Below are 16,461 nucleotides of genomic sequence, written 5' to 3' on the forward strand. Positions count from 1 at the left end.
GAGAACCGGCAGGAACTGATGCCCCAGCCCTTCCAGTGTGGAGTGGGGTGTGGTGGCTTCACCAAGACCATGGCACCTCGCCCACCGGCAACTGTTCATGGAGTGGGAAAATTGGTATGAATAAAGTCCAAATCCTCACTTACTGCCAGAAGTTCATGGGATGAAGTTTAGTGGTACAAGTGAGGCCTGGCACGTCCCTCAGCTAGTGGTGGCAGCTCGAGGGATGGGCCATTTATATCACTGAAGCATAACCTTCATTGCTTCAGCTGATCGTAGGCATCTATATGAATGTCAGAGTTCGTCAGAGTTTACTGAATGATGATAACAGGGCCAGACCTTCTGCCATCATCACCACTCTGTCAAGTTGATCACAAAATCCTCACAATCGAGGCATTGCCAAAATAGAACCTGCCATGGGCAGCGCTGCTCCTTTTACACACAGCACATGGGTTCGCCTTTCCATAATGGAACAGCTCCCCTATGAGGAAAGGCTATAGAGGTTAGGGCTGTTCAGCTTGGAGAAGAGATGGCTGAGGGGGGATATGATAGAGATGTTTAAAATCAGGAGAGGTCTAGAACGGGTAGATATGAATCGGTTATTTACACTTTCGGATAATAGAAAGACTAGGGGGCACTCCATGAAGTTAGCATGTGGCACATTTAAAACTAATAGGAGAAAGTTCTTTTTCACTCAACACACAATTAAGCTCTGGAATTTGTTGCCAGAGGATGTGGTTAGTGCAGTTAGTGTAGCTGGATTTAAAAAAGCTTTGGATAGGTTCTTGGAAGAGAGGTCCATTGACTGCTATTGATCGGGTTGACTTGAGGAATAACCACTGCTCTTGCTGGCAGCAGTAGCATGGGATCTACTTAGTGTTTGGGTAATTGCCAGGAACTTGTATCCTGGATTGGCCGCTGTTAGAAACAGGATGCTGGGCTTGATGGACCCTTGGTCTGACCCAGCATGGCAATTCTGTTCTTATTAGAACCCATGTGTTGAACTGGAATAAGAAAAAAAGTTGAACTAGACACAACGTATCTAAAACAGAGAGCAGGTATCTACAGTGTCATGAATCTCAAGGTATTGCCAGTGGTAAGATTTTGATTTTTGCCATCCCTGGCACCAGGGACATAGCCAAAACTGATTTTTTTGGAGAGACCCAAGGTTAACATGAGTGAGCACTATGGCCTGTCCCCTGCCTCCATCTCTTATCCCCATACTATATGGGTCTTCATGATGGTTTCTACAAAACCCTTTTAATTTCTATCAACATTCTCTGGCCCCTGTGTGCCACAGAGAAGGTGCAGAGTGTGTAATATTTGAGACATTGGTGTTTCCTCCTAAGGGAAACTGGTAAGGTTATCCATAATGAGAGTGGAAAGCTTCCAGGTAGTGTAAGGTCACCATATAGTCAGAGGGAGTGTCTTGTAACTCTCTGACAGACAGATTGGTACCGCCCCTTTGGACAGGATTTTGGGAAAGGGTATATTACCCTGGTTAGGATGTGGGCTGGGGCTCCCTAAGAGTCACCAAGCCAGAAGGAGAAGGAGGCAGCTGTAACCCTCTCATGGAATTACAGGGGAAAGGAGAAGGAGCTGGGCAGACTGAGAGATACCCCATGGATGACTCGGGAAGCCTGAGTAATGTGAAGAGACAACTGAAGAATTTAATATTGAAGAAGGGCCCTTCAGGAACAGCAGAAAACCTGTGCCTGATTGGAGTCTCTGAGCAGCGTTGGGGAGCTACATTCCATCTCCCGAAGCAGGAGTGAGTTGCCTTGCAGCCAGGGCTGGTGCAAGGGGATTAGGCGCCCTAGGAACCTTCTGCCTTGCGCTGCCCCTCCCCTCCCCCCCCCCCCCCTAACCCTACCCCCCCCCCCCTCGGTTTTTTTGGGCTGTGAGCGGTGGCAGCAAAAAGGAGTGGAGATTCGAATCTTCACTCCTCTCTGCCGTTGCTCGCAACCTCACATAGCTCGCACCCCCTAATGCTCGATGCCCTGGCCCCAGACCTAGCTCGCCTAGTGCTTCCGCTGGCCCTGCTTGAAGCCATCCTAAAAGTTGTGAGTAATAATTTAGGCTTTAACTGGTTGTGGATACTATGGAAGCCTGGGCCTGAAATAAGGCTGAAGAGAGATTATACTTAGAACTGTGATTTGACTTTGTTCTGAATCTTGGAAAAAGACTGAGAGTGAACTTTCTGATTTATTTTCTGGAAGAGTGATTTCTAGTTTTTGGACTGACTAAACGATTTAATTAAATAAAATATTTTTTCCTTGTTGGAGCACACCCTCTGAGGTGAACACTGAATTTGTGGGGGTGTCTGTATGAGTATTCCTTGGCTCAGTTTGCACTGAGCAAGGAATGGACTCACCTGCCCCCAGTCCATGACCCGGCTGAAACTGATTTCCTCACTTTGCGTGAATTACTCCAGGCTCCCTGAAGCTGAGAAAGTGACCCCCAGATGGACAGGGAATTACAATTCTATCACAGGGTGGGCAACTCCAGGCTCGAAGTGCCACAAACAGATCTGGTTTTCAGGCTACCCACAATGAATATGAATGAGGTATATGTGCACACAAAGGAGGCAGTGCATACAGATATATCTCACGCACATTCATTGTGGATATCCTGAAAACCAAATAGGTTTGTGGCACTCCAGGAGCAAAGCTGTCTATCCCTGCTCCATCTCCTGTCTCTTCACTCTCCATCTGCACTGTCTCTGCTATTTCTTACTCTCCCTCTATGGTTAAGGCAGCTACTTTATACAAGTTAATCTCTCAGCCTGCTGAAGGGCAACTATGTAAATAAGCTTCCACTTAGGCCAGGCATTTTTGAACCTTTAATGGGCTGAGAAGAAGGGGTGAAAAAAAAAGTACCTAACAAAAGTAAACAGAAAATACTTTGATGGCCTCAGACTTTTACATAACTAGCCTAAGGGCGGTGGAATTTCCCTCTTCAAGTTAGCCTCCTTAACGGCATAAGGGGATCATGGATTGGCAGTAATTCCATTGCCTCCATCCCTAACTGCTGTGCACCTCAGCTGACTGGGATGGGACATGACCTGCTGCAAAGGGTGGGGACCAGAGCCAAAAGTGAGGGGACACAGGCTTCCTAGGCTTATCCATGGCTCTGCATGAGCTGGGCACTGTTGGTGTTGTTGAGCTCCTACATCCTCTCTCCACCTTAGGAAGGTCAGATAACAGGGAGGAGAAGGTCTAAGGTACAGCCCCGTAGTTTCCTGCGGCAGCTGAGGTATAGATTCTCTGGCAAGAATTAGAAAACTCTGAAGCACATTGACAAACATTTCCAACTTTTGTATTACAATATACAAATAAAGTTGTTTCTCAACTTTGCTTTGGTCTTATAATATGTTTTGTTTTTATTAGATGAGGAAAAGGAATCTCAAGTATCAGTATAGGGAAGATATCTGAAAAATGGGGAGAGGAGAAGAAGAGAGGGTGAGGACCAGGAAGGACGGGCCATGATGCAGATGTGAGTGGGGGGAGGGGGGAGGAATAAGAAGGCGAGGGAAGCAAGGATGGGAGAGAATAAGAGGGAATGGAGAGGATGATATGAGGGTATAGCCTGAATTAGGGAACAGAGTAGCTCTTCTTTATATGTCCCAGACTTATTCCATCCCCTCCTGTCCTTGAATATGAGGAGTGGGAACTGAATTAGATGGCTCCTCTTTGCTCTGTGCTCTCTGCCCTAACCTCACCTTTTCCCCTTCTGCTGCCTGCATAGCACAGGAGGGAGCATCTGGACTTTTCTTTGCTCTGCTCTGTCCTCATCCCCCCTCTCTTTCTGCTCTCTACAAGCTGTTGGGAATTGGAGGGGAAAGTGGAGCAAGAAGCAGAGGGCTCTTGTCTGCTACCTGACATTCAGCACAGCTGGAAAGCAACAAATCTTCAACAAATCTTCTAATCCCAGAATTTGCCACCCTAGGCACAGACCTAGCATACCTATTGGCTAATCTAGGCCTGGTATTGCAATCGTATCAGTGGCAGTATGGTGGACATGGCTGACTTTCTTCATGGTGGAAGTTCACATAGCATGCATGTTTGATATAGGTTCTGCTCATGTATTATGCATTGCTTTCTTTTTTTTTCCTCAAGCCCTGGAGGAAAGCCATGCTCCCCCTCCTCCTCACACCCTTTATTCTTCCCTCTCACACATACATTAAGATTCCCATGCCAATGCACCGATTCCTCTGGCAAGAAATGATTATGCAAAAATTCTGACCAATGCTTTCCTGCACTTAAGGCATTAAGATTCGCTGGTAGACTGTTAAGTACTTGGATTTTAAAAGATTAATGCCACTCTCAAAGCATTTAACCAGTTTCCAGACTGCCTGGCTGAACACAGAGATGATTTCACAGAGGTGTGTATTTGTTTGCACAAGATGTGGAAAGACAGTTAACCACACCTCAGTAATTTTTGTATGCAATCACGTCTTCTCAGTGCAGATTAAAGTATTTTACGATGTATTCCACAGAGGCTATTTTAGTTTCTACCAAGATGCAGCAGCACACCGCTTTATCACTGAATGGTCTGAGCTCTGGGACAGACTGGGATCAAACTGTGCAGGCATGCCTTTGCTTAATTAATTTCATTACAAAGGAAGGATTTATTTCCCATAACTTCCAAAGATATGATGATGGAAGTAACTGAATGTTTAAACAAAAAGTTCTTTTTTATATAAAATATGGGGTTTGTGTGTACTTTGACTTTCAAAAGCATGAGAATACTTCAAAATTTTTGATAAATGGAGGCTTTTTTCCTCCAAAGATTAAAATTTAACGTAGACACTGGATGGAGAGCATTTACACACAGACATATACTCACTCACTCTCCTTCCCTCTCTCATCTAGTGATGCCACCTCACTCCAAGTTAACTGAACAGGCAGATCCTGTCCCGTGTTTGCTCCACTGCATTCATAGATTTGTAGCTATGATTTCCCCCACTGATTTCCCTATGGAAATGAGATCTACAAATCCATGCGTGCAACGAGGTGGTTAATACCTGGTCTGGATCAGCTTCTTTGGTTAACCTGAGGTGAGCTGACAACTCTACTCCCTCCCCCACTTGGGAATGCAAGAATCCGCCTGCATGCTTAGAGAAAACCATTCCCAACCCAAAACTCACTGCCTTGCCTTCCAAGAAACTAGGCCTGTACAGAAAGGTGTGACCAGAGAATCCCAAGCTACAGGTGTGGTACTGGTGGGACAATATATTAGTTTTTACCAACAGGTTGGGAAATAATTCTTTGGCAACACAAGCAGCACAGGGTACTGAGCCTTCCTTGTGCTCAGCTATGTACAAGACCACCGCACCGCACGGACTTGCAGTGACGCTGATCACTCTAGCCACAGCACCAAGTTGTGGTAGAATGGAAGTAACGTGATGTTCTCTAAAGCCACGCCGCCTTGGGGGGATATATATTGCAGTGTGCGTGGATGCAATGGCCTCCCTGCTCCTTTTAACTGTAAACGTGATGCCATGCTGTGTGGTTGAATGGCAGAGTGTGGCACTCAAATGAGGACTCGGTTTGTCACCTGAATGGTTTTAGCTATCTTCTAGCTCCCTGTAATCTATCAAATCTGCTCAGTGTTGGGGGGGAGGTCAAGAGTATCTATTACAATACGCTTTGCAGCCATGATGCTATTTAGCTCCTTTAATGTAGAAACTTTCAAATGTGTTGCACAGATGGGGTGACTTCCAGGTCATGATGCTTAGGTGAGTCAGGCTGCTTTTTTTGACTCCTACGTTAAAGCATTTCAGACTATTACAACAACCAGGATATAGCAGAAAAAGGCTGTAATAACCATGAACAAATTATTAGTTTCTTATGACCACAAGGCCACCCTTCTACCTAAATAGCCTTGCTGGGTAAAATATTCTGGAACGTGAGCAGCCCAGGCATAAATCAGTTCTTTTTGGAGTCTTTAGAATACAAGAAAGGCCATGCTGGGTCAGACCAAAAGTCCATCAAGACCAGCATCCTGACTCTGACAGTGGCCAATCCAGATGTCAAGTACCCAGTGGGATCCCAAAGAACAGGTCCAGTCCTTCTTTACTCAAGCCATAACCAAGAATATACAGTGGCTTTCCCAGATCTACAAGACTAATAATAGTTTATGGACTTTTTCTCCAAGAATATCTGGATCTTTTTTTTTTTACACGCAGATACGCTAACTTCTTTCACCATACCTTCTAGCAACAAATTAAAATTCTCTTTTGATAGCTTTGCACCATGTACCTTGTCTTTTACACATTCCCAATAATACTGAACCTCCCTTACATGGAGCACATCAGCTGATGAGGAAACAGTGCTTCTGTTGGGGTGCCTGCCTGCTTGCTCTGCCACTGCAATCTATGGATTCAGTTTACTACCTGGCTTCTCCCATTTGAGTGCATTAGAAAAATAATCCACAGTAAATGCAGTCACATTTTGGCAGCACAAACAAGCAATATAGTTAACTTCACATCAAATATACTGTTAAATTTGATCAGTTTTAAATTTCTATACTGCCGGTGCTTCCATAAAAACAAGGGGAAAATACAAATGACCTCCTGACTACCTGTGGAGGAGTAACCTAGAGGTTAGAGCAGTGGGTTGCAAACCAGAGAAAGCAGCATTCAAAACCCATGGGCCACTGGGGACAGGGAAAAACTTGCAGTACCCCAATGCAATCTGATTTGAAGTGTCTGAAAAAGTGTGATATATAAATCTATTTAGACCCGTAACCCAAAAAAAGCAAAAATAATTGGAAGGAAAAAAAAATCTTAAATAACCACTTATCTAACTACCACCACCTCTTCCTCACACAAACCCTTTGGGGTAGATTTTCAAATAGCGCGATTTGGCGTACTTTTGTTGGCGCATCAGGCGCCAACAAAAGTACGCTGGATTTTAGTAGATACGCGCGTAGCCGCGCGCATCCGCTAAAATCCGGGATCGGCGCGCGCAAGGCTATCGATTCCGTATAGCCGGCGCGCCGAGCCGCGCAGCCTACCTCCATTCCCTCCGAGGCCGCTCCGAAATCGGAGCGGCCTCGGAGGGAAATTTCTTTTGCCCTCCCCTCACCTTCCCCTCCCTTACCCACCCGCCCGGCCCTGTCTAAACCCCCCCCCCTTACCTTTGTCGGGGGATTTACGCCTCCCAGAGGGAGACGTAAATCCCCGCGCGCCGGGACGCGACCTGGGGGCGGGTCCGGAGGGTGCTGCCATGCCCCCGGACCGCCCCGGGCCGTAACCATGCCCCCGGGCCCGCCCCCGAAACGCTACAGCCCGCCCCAAAAACGCAGCGCGGATCGGGCCCGCCCCCTCGACACACCCCCGACACGCCCCCCTCGTAAAACCCCGGGACTTACGCGAGTCCCGGGGTCTGCGCGCGCCGGTGTGCCTATTGAACATAGGCACACCGGCGCGCAGGGCCCTGCTCGCCTAAATCCGCCCGGATTTAGGCGAGCAGGGCTCTGAAAATTCGCCCCTTTCTTTTTGGACATGGGGAGGACAAGTTTCCAGAGCCATTTAGCCAAGTAAATTTGGTAAATTGGCTGTCTGAAAACTGTTGACCCTTTACCAGGGTAAAAAATGCATAGGGGGTAATAAGAACCTGCATGCTTTTTTACTTCCATTTGGAATAAATACTCCGTGGGTACATGCTCAGGTCGATGGTGGGAAATTAACACATGTAGTTTACATGTTTACCAGCATTATATTCAAGGGGAAAAAAAATACTACAGGCAGGGCCAAATTTAAGATTTTGGCATCCATAGGCAGAGTGCCAGAGGGGTGCCCCTTTGAAGCAGTGCCAACACATGGCTGTAAAGCAAGCAGCAGCGGGCTCCCCTTTGGCCTGGATATTTGGTGCCTTCAAAATGTGGTATCTAGGCAGTTGCCTATGTCTAAAATCCATGCCTGCCCACAGTAAAAGCTGGTGCAAATCTCTGCGGGTGCATTTTTCCCAGGACAGTTTTGAAAGGGAATGTATGCTCATACTTTCCTTTTGAAAACTAGTGAAAAACCAAGGGAGAGGAAGTACTGGGGGCTTTACATCTATACAGATAATTTTCAAAATAGCCCCCAGATGGGGAGGTCATACTCAAGACAGCATGATCAGAAGAAACCCTCTCTTTCCTGCTTTGAATTCACTACAGGGAGATTCTGAACTAGAGCTGAGAAGTTTCTCTCACAGAGGAGTGGCTCTCTAGTTTCTCCAACGCCTAACCTCTGCTGTTTCTAATAAGCGTATTGCATTCTTTTAAAAGGTTGTTTTGCAAAGCCAGCTGTGGTATCTGGGTGTGCCTCCACTTTACATTCTCGCGAGATATACGGGGCTTGCAGGAGAGGAGGGAGGGAGAGCATTTAATGTGCCAAAGGACACACAGCTCACGAAAAGAAGGGGGGGGGAGGGAAAATTTGAAAAAAACAAAACATAACCAACCAACCAACCAAAAAGTCTGGGAGACTCAGATGTCCTAACGGAGGACTCTGCCTGCCCTTCCCGATCCAATATAATCTCAGCAGCCTGCAGATTTTTTAACAAATCAGAGGGAGGGCGGGACGAAGAGGCGCTAGTCCCTGGTGGCACGAGCTCGATAGGCGGTGTCGCGCGCTCACACAGCTGCGGCCGCTTAATCTCCAGAAAGTTTTCCCGCTCTGCCCTGCTTCTTGCTGTACTGTTCGTGTCTGTGTGTGCGCATAGTTGCAGCTTTTGCTAGAGAAGCTAAGGTGTTTATGCCCTCACGAATAAAGTATATATAGTATTCTCTGGCGTCAGGGTAGGAGACGTTCACAGGGATTTCGCAGTTTAGGAACAGCCGAAGGATTGTAAAAAGAAGGGCACGCCCAGGCCACCCCTCTGTTGAACAGCGAAAAAGGGTGTGGTGGGGAACTATCCATGTAAAAAGTTCTCTTTTGCACTCGCTTCCCTCTTTTTTTTTTTTTCTCGAGATGAGGAATTTCAGCTTGGCAGGTCTGGTGTTGGCAACGTCTGAAAAAAAGCCTTTAAAAAATCTGAGGCTTTGCCTTTGTTCTACTGAGTGCTTTTAAAGGGGGAAAAAAAACCAGCCCTGGGCAACTGCCAGCTATTCAGTCAACTTTATAGAGAGATTTTTATTAATTACAAAAATATGAAATAAGGAATCAAAATTAAACGTGGAAGTAATGGACTTCCACATTTTTTTTTTTCAGTTGAAAATTTACATTCTTAACATTGTGTTGACTCCCAGACAAATTTGAATACATCCTTTATTGGATGTATTTTTGGCTTGGAGGAACTTTTACAAGTGAAGGGAAAGCCAGAGATCAACTGGTATCTAATCTATAGCATTGCAAAATGGACACTGGGCAGATTAGATGAATTTTAGGATCTGATCATCTTTAAATGGAAACATATTTGAACCCTGTTTCGGATCACTAGATTCTCCAACTGCTTATCCTGCCCCACTGCCTATCTTACAATCCTTGTCCACTTTGCAAGATCTCATTGTACAGCCTATGTCTGTGACAGATAGGGATGCCTAAGTTGTCTATTAAAGTAAACGTGCTCAGGAGTGTAACCTCAGTCACTGCATGAACACACCTAGTCCCTTCCGCTTTCCCAGTTTTTGTTTCTGTGGTGACCAACTAAGAACCATTGCTTGTTTTTTTATTTTTTCTGTAATCATGTTAAGAAATTCTTAAGAATGCTTTGAAGTGGGAGGTGAAAAACCATGACTGCTTCACCAGATCCTAATCACCTGGAGTCAGGTGGTCATGGTGCTAGAACACTATTCCTACTGCAGGGATGACGGAGTCCAGAACTGTCAGGTAGCAAGGCATGAGACCAGTCTTGTCTTTTGTGATTGCTTTTCTCATTCACTTTGGTGCTTGTAGTGTGACCAATAGCACAATGCACTGGAATGCAAGTTATTAAAAAAAATAAATGATGGGATAGCCAAAAAGATCTGGAAACCTTAAGAACAAAAGAAATTGCCATGCTGGGTCAGACCAAGGGTCCATCAAGCCCAGCATCCTGTTTCCAACAGAGGCCAAACCAGGCCACAAGAACCTGGCAAGTACCCACTTGTCACTTAGAAGCACTGAGAATCACTCCACTGTTAAGCTATGAGCAACGAAGCCAACTCTGAGCTAATAAACTTGCAAGATTTATTTTGTAATCTCATTCAGAATCCAGTTAGGGTGAATCTTTTTTTTTTTTTAATGTGCTCTATAGCGGTAAGAGGAAAGATGTGCAAAAAAAACACTATACTTAAAAAATGAAAAACCCCTTAGTGAGCAAGAAGAATTACTTCTAGCTGCCTTTTGGAAAAGTTAGTTTCAGAAGGGAGAGGCAGGATTTGCAAGTGACTGCACAGACAGATTTAAAAAAAAAACAAAAAAACTCTTTGAGACATGCCTCTGTGCAGCTAGAAATTTCCTGACAGGAAAAAGCAAGCCGTTTACCCTCGGGACCTATCCTAGTTTAGGATTAGCACACAGAACTATACTGTGCAGTGTGATATGTTGAACTATCTCCATCCTGCATCTTCTCCCTCCACACACCAAGGAAATTCCCTTCTTGCAGACAGGTTCAGCAAAGTCAAGAATAAAAACTTATTTAACATTTAAGTTTTCTGTTTATGAAAAAGGAGAGCCCATCTTCATCTGTTTCTCAAAGCGGCCACACCCCTGGCATGCTTTCCCTGCAGCAGCCTGCAGAGAAGCTGTCAGTATTAGCAGCGCCACACCTTCCTCTGCATGCCTACAAACTGCACTTAATTCTGCTAATGCCTTTTCAAATGAGACACGCAAGCCAGGGCGGGAGAAAATAATTTAGATTTGGATTTGCAGGTCCAAGCAGATTTGGCTTCCAGATCTACTTTTATATGCTATTGCATATACATGTAAAGGTATGCTTATGGCTACAAGAGTGCTCTCATTTATTTATTTATTTGTAGATTTTTATATACTGTTGTTTGCTACTGTCTCTAAATAAATACATTATAAAAATACAAAATTCCTATGTATTATAGGTATGAATAAAAATGAAGGTGAATGTTTTTTTTTTTTTTACATTTATTTAGAAATTGATTATATGCGCCTCTGAGAGCATGTTTGTAAACTACAAGGGTTTCCTAAAGTTTATTTTGAGTGAATCCAGGTTTGCCCAATCCAAACCAACCCAAAATCTTTTTGAGCTCGTAAATCCAAACCCAAATCCATTTCCCCATTCCTAAAATATGGAAAGAAGGAGGACAGGAAAGTTCACTGTGTAGCTTTCTAGCTTCAAGCTCTGAGTACTTTAAAATTTAGACCTGAAAGCAGTGGGTTCTAGCAAACTATAGTGTACTGTGCTCAAGAAACTGAAAAAAACAGAAATACACATTTACCTCAGAATCTTCATATATACATCTACACACAGCTATCAGACATGAATACATACGCAGATATATACATCTACACACAACTATCAGACATGAATACATAGGCACAACTTCTACATAAAACTCTACAACCAGCCTTCTAAAATCTCCTCAATATGTTGCCTATATAAATTTACACCTTACAAGTTCCAGAATGAAACACCTTTTGGCATGATGCAAATGTTAAGAGCACCAGCAAGTTTGAGAGACTGACATTGTACCCGGACTATCCTTGCCTAAGAGTGGGAGGGTAGCTTCCCCTGAGACAGTGCAACCTTTGCTGCTAAGCACTATGAATGATTCAAAAATTAAAAAAAACTTTGCAAAGGATTTCATCTTTCAATCAAATGTAGATTTTTTTGTGCTTTATATGAATTACAGCTTACTTTTAAAATTAAAATTGTTGGCAAATCATCAGAGCCATCTCTGTTCTTGACTATTTATGTGTAATTTGTGAAAGAATAGGTATCAACAGCCCCTCCTCCCTTCAATCCCACCTGTTTTAAATCTTCTCAATCATAGTCTTGCTGTTTTATCCAAAGCCTCATGGTTGTTTTTTGTTGTGTCCTGTCTGCACTAGATTGTAAGCTCCAAGAAGTAGGGACTGTCCACTGTGTGTCTCTGTACAGCATTATATGTGCTATACAAATCTTGATGATAATAATACAAATACTATTCTTTTTAAAGTGCTTTTAGACATATGCCTAATAATATCTAGAACTTAGCATTATAAATCAGTTTATAAAAACAATTTCTTGGCTGATCAAAACTTTCTGACAGCAATCTTAAATTTTATAAACATAAATTGAGGAATGCAACACATTAATGCATGTGTTGAGCATGTTGCTCTGTAGGTACATGCACTGTCATATAGTTGTGCAGATCTAGAAAGGGCAGTATGCAAGGTAACATGCAGACAGCCCCGCGCTGAGCCCTCCCACCAAAGTGTCTGCAGTCTCTGCCTGTACCTCAGACTGGTAGCTGAAAATTCTCCTAGTGCAGGAGGCCAACGCCCTCCTCTTTGGTATTAAAATTCTCTTTTTCCACTTTCTCCTAAAATTCCTGATCCCAGTGTGTATTTCTCTCATCCAGTCTCCCTCTTTTGGGAGCATGCAAGAGTTTTGCAAAGCAGCTAAAAAAAACCCCACAATGGAGGCCGTGCAGGTCACACTACCTGTCAAATGTCTGAACATGAACCAAACTTGCAAAGAGAGCAAACCCCCAATAATAGCAGGTTCTGAGGCTCTCAGGGCACTTGAAACCATCTTACCTTGTGTACTGTGTCCCTGTGCGAACAGTGCAGCTGAGTCCCTGGCTTGGAGGATGTAGCTCCAATAGGCAGGTTCTGGGCTTTGCTCTTGGGTTTATGAGTTTCCTCTGGCTGGAGCTGGCAATGTGATGGGGGACTGTGGTGTGTCTATATGTTTTAAAGGAGTTAATATGAATCAGCCTGGCTTAAAAAAAAAAAAAATTACCAGCTCCACCCTGTTAACTTGGCAACCGCTCAAGAGGAGAGACTGGGAGGGATCCGAATTTCAAAGAAATCTCTTGTAGGCTCCTGACTCAGAGCAGCAAAAACCACAGAGGAAAAAATGAATGACACAAGAACTGGAGATGAGTAATCGCAGCACACAAAAACAGCATCTGTTTATAGGAACCGAGATTTATTTGCTGAAAAAAAAATGAGCAGTTACTATAGTGTAGCAACAGCAAAAATAAATAGGTAAAATAACAAAGGGGCAAATAGAAACAAGATCAAAACAAACAGCAATGAGCTTGTAGTAAAGGGGGAATCTTTTGCTGTCTCAGCTGACGACATAGAGGAACCCCCACATGCATCTCTCTCTGCACAGGACACAAAGTTATGTAATTAGTACACATTTTTCTTTAAGCCAATACATTCTGCACAGTTAACTATCCATAAAAACAATACAGGAAGTTTTGTTAAGTGATTAAGAGGAGTAGCATGAAGTGCAGATTACTAGGGAGAAGGGGCAGGAGCTTGCTGTTGGCTGCAGAAAAAAAACAAGGCAGAGTTGGGATTTGAACCCAGGATTCCGGCTTCCTTGCTCCAGCTCTGCCTCATCTATCTCCAGTCACAGATAACTTCCTACTCCAGGCAGGCATAGTTAGCCACTCAGTCAAGGATGCAAGAAAACCAGAGGTCCATCAAGTCCAGTCAACTTCTGATTTCCTAACACCTACATGGTAATCCAAGGAAAGGCTAAAAACAAAACATTGTGGATTACACGCCTTAAGAACTTAAGATATGCCATACTGGGTCAGATGAAGGGTCCATCAAGACCCGTATCTGTTTCCAACAGTGGTCAAACCAAGCCACAAGTACCCAAACATTAAACAGATCTCAAGCTACTATTCCTTATTGATTAATAGCAATTTTCTTAGCGTCCAATCAGATGAATCCAGAACAAGTGGGTTATGCACCTCTACCAGCAGATGGAGATGGAGCAAACTGACGTCACAGTATATATATACCCCTGCAGTGACATCAGCCTGCCAGTATTCTCCGTCTCTAGCAGATGGTGAAAGTTCATCTCCCTACTGGGGATTGCTTCATTTCCTAAAATGAGAATTAAGGATATTACATTGCCCTGCTGTCCTGCAGTGATACTAAAAGGTCCCTCCCTCAATTGAGAATTCCTGATGTGATTTCCGTGGTTCCTCAGATGAGTGCCTTGGTCCGGCGTGGTTTTAGCTGCTTAAGCGGCTGAAAGGCAGTGGGTGCAGGAAGCCGAGCACAGCAGTGACGGCATATGCCATCTCCCCCTGCAGACAGAGACCATCTCGGTACTCAGACAGGTAAGGCTGAGCTCTGGTGAGTTTAAAAAAAAAAAGAGAAATAAAATATGTTTACAGAGACATAAAAGGAAGTTTTCTGTAGCATAGGGCTCCCTCCGTTTTTTTCCTGGTCTCCATGCTTGGCGCGCCGTTTCAATGTTCGTCCCACTCCGTGGGAGGTTGAGGGATGTAGGCCACCTGGCGGGTTGAGCAGCCTCTTTAGGCTAGGCCCCGCTCTGAGGCTTTTTTGCTGTACGCTGTGAGGTAGGCTGCAACAGTATTTTGTGCACTTTTCTTATGCTACCCACTACAGGATTGTCGGTTCGGCGTATGCATCTAGCTGTGTGTCCAGGTTGTATGTCCAGTTTTTGGATGCTTAGTCGGGCCTGATATTCCAGGCATGTAAGTTAAGCAGCACCTTAAGTGGCCACATGCTTACCTGTGCGCCAAAGTTTCATTGTGCGCTTATACTTATGGCGCTTAAATTTTGGGACACCTAAGTTTTGGATTCCTAGATGTGAGATGCCTAAGTGTTGGATGTCCTATTTTTGAACGTACAGATAAAATAGCTAGACACATGCCTTCGGCCACCACTTAAGCGCACTGACGGCCATAATGGTACTTAAACCTAAGCACCTTTCTTTTTGCACTGTCTGTCAATCGGGCATCTAGGCCAGGGCTGCCTGCTAACTTGTACCAGCACTGTTTGGAGGCTCAGCAGGAATTGCCTTCTTCTGATTTCACTAAGCTTGGTTCTTCCCAGCAGGATATAGGCATGGGTACAGATGGCTCAGGTGGGGGTGCCTGATTTTGGAACTCCCCTAACTGGTTCCACAGCAAGGGATGGTAGCTCAGTATGTACACCCCAAGTACCTCCTGGATTGAATGCTTCTACCTTTTCATGGGTAGAACTTTTTCAGGGATTGCAATTCTTTCTCCAGGCGCAATCTTCACTCTCTAATACTCCCAGGGTGGAGTCCTAGGTAGGAACCATGCTGGGACCTACTGTTAAGCACTGGAGTACTGCTAGAGTGGCAGCAGGACTTCCCGATGGAGAGCTGGATGGCACAGATGATGACACCAAACTGACTCCCTTGAGGATGGTGAAATTCCTCCAGGATTAGAACCATATAGAATCATGCTATGGTTTTTTCATAAGGATGAACTTCCTGCTCTGATTTCCCAGACCTTGAAAATACTCGGGGTTCCTGGGGCAGATACTGTGACGGAGATGAAGAAAAATCCCATTTTGGTTTCCTTGTGTAAAGAGTTTTGTTTTTTTCCCGTGATGGAAGCCATTCAAGAATTAATTGATCTGGAGTGGGGCGCTCCAGAGGCTAATTTCAAAGGGGGTCGGGTTTTGGAAGGCCTGTACCCTCTGGATCCAATGGCAAGAGAGTGCTTACATTTTCTGAAAGTGGATGCACTTGTGTGTTCCGTCTCCAAGCAGACCACTATTCCCGTAGAAGGAGAAGCGGCCTTTGAGGATGATCATGATAGGATTGAGACTATCCTTAAGCAAGCATTTGATGCTGTGGCAATGACCTTGCAGATTGCTTCTTGTTTCCTGGTGCCTCGATCTTGTTTGCTTATCTCCAGGTGGTCAATGATTCTAGGGTGAACTCCAGAGCAGTTATAGAACCAGCTGCTGCCTTTTTGGCAGATGCAGGCTGTGATTTGCTCCTCTCTTTAGCCAAAGGAGTAGCTTCCATATTAGCGGCCAGGCATCAGTTATGGCTGAGAAATTGGCTGACGAATAAGACCTCCAAGGCTAACCTTACCAAATTGACCTTTAAAGACTCGCTATTATTTAGGAGTGAGTTGGAAAAACTGGTCAGTATGTGGGGCAAATCTCCGGTTCCTTGTTTCCCAGAGGATAACCGATAGATGCCATGCTGTTTTAACATGAGAAGTTGTATTAGAGGATCCAGGCATTTTCGTCCTTATATGGGAATGACCCTTCAGAGAACTTGACCTTTTGGTAGGTCTCAGTCCTTTCTTCCCTGACAGCCGAGAAGGGGTGCAGGTTGAGGTGGTGGTGGATCCTCCCAACCCTCCCAATGAAGGTTTGCTGACCCACCCCTGGGAAAAAGAGATCGGGGGACGCCTCTCTCTCTTCTCTCAAAGGTGGGTCAAGATCACACTGGATTAATGGATCCTGGAAGTGATACAAGAAGAATATTCGCTAGAGTTTCACAGTGTTCCTTGGGACGTGTTTATGGTGTCTCCTTGCCATTCACCACAAGAAGC

At 44.7% G+C, this 16,461-nt stretch overlaps 1 protein-coding gene across 1 annotated transcript in view; it reads right to left on the reverse strand.

Moving 5' to 3' along the window:
- Positions 1-12,835, reverse strand: part of EMP1 (epithelial membrane protein 1) — a 66,049-nt gene extending 53,214 nt beyond the window's left edge. Inside the window, exon 1 of the mRNA XM_029590347.1 lies at positions 12,683-12,835. The gene's annotated coding sequence lies outside the window, so the exon portion shown is untranslated. The remainder of the gene's footprint in view (positions 1-12,682) is intronic.
- Between the last annotated feature and the right edge of the window lie 3,626 nt (positions 12,836-16,461).

The sequence above is a fragment of the Rhinatrema bivittatum genome, chromosome 2 (assembly GCF_901001135.1).
Source record: "Rhinatrema bivittatum chromosome 2, aRhiBiv1.1, whole genome shotgun sequence".
Lineage (NCBI taxonomy): Eukaryota > Metazoa > Chordata > Amphibia > Gymnophiona > Rhinatrematidae > Rhinatrema > Rhinatrema bivittatum.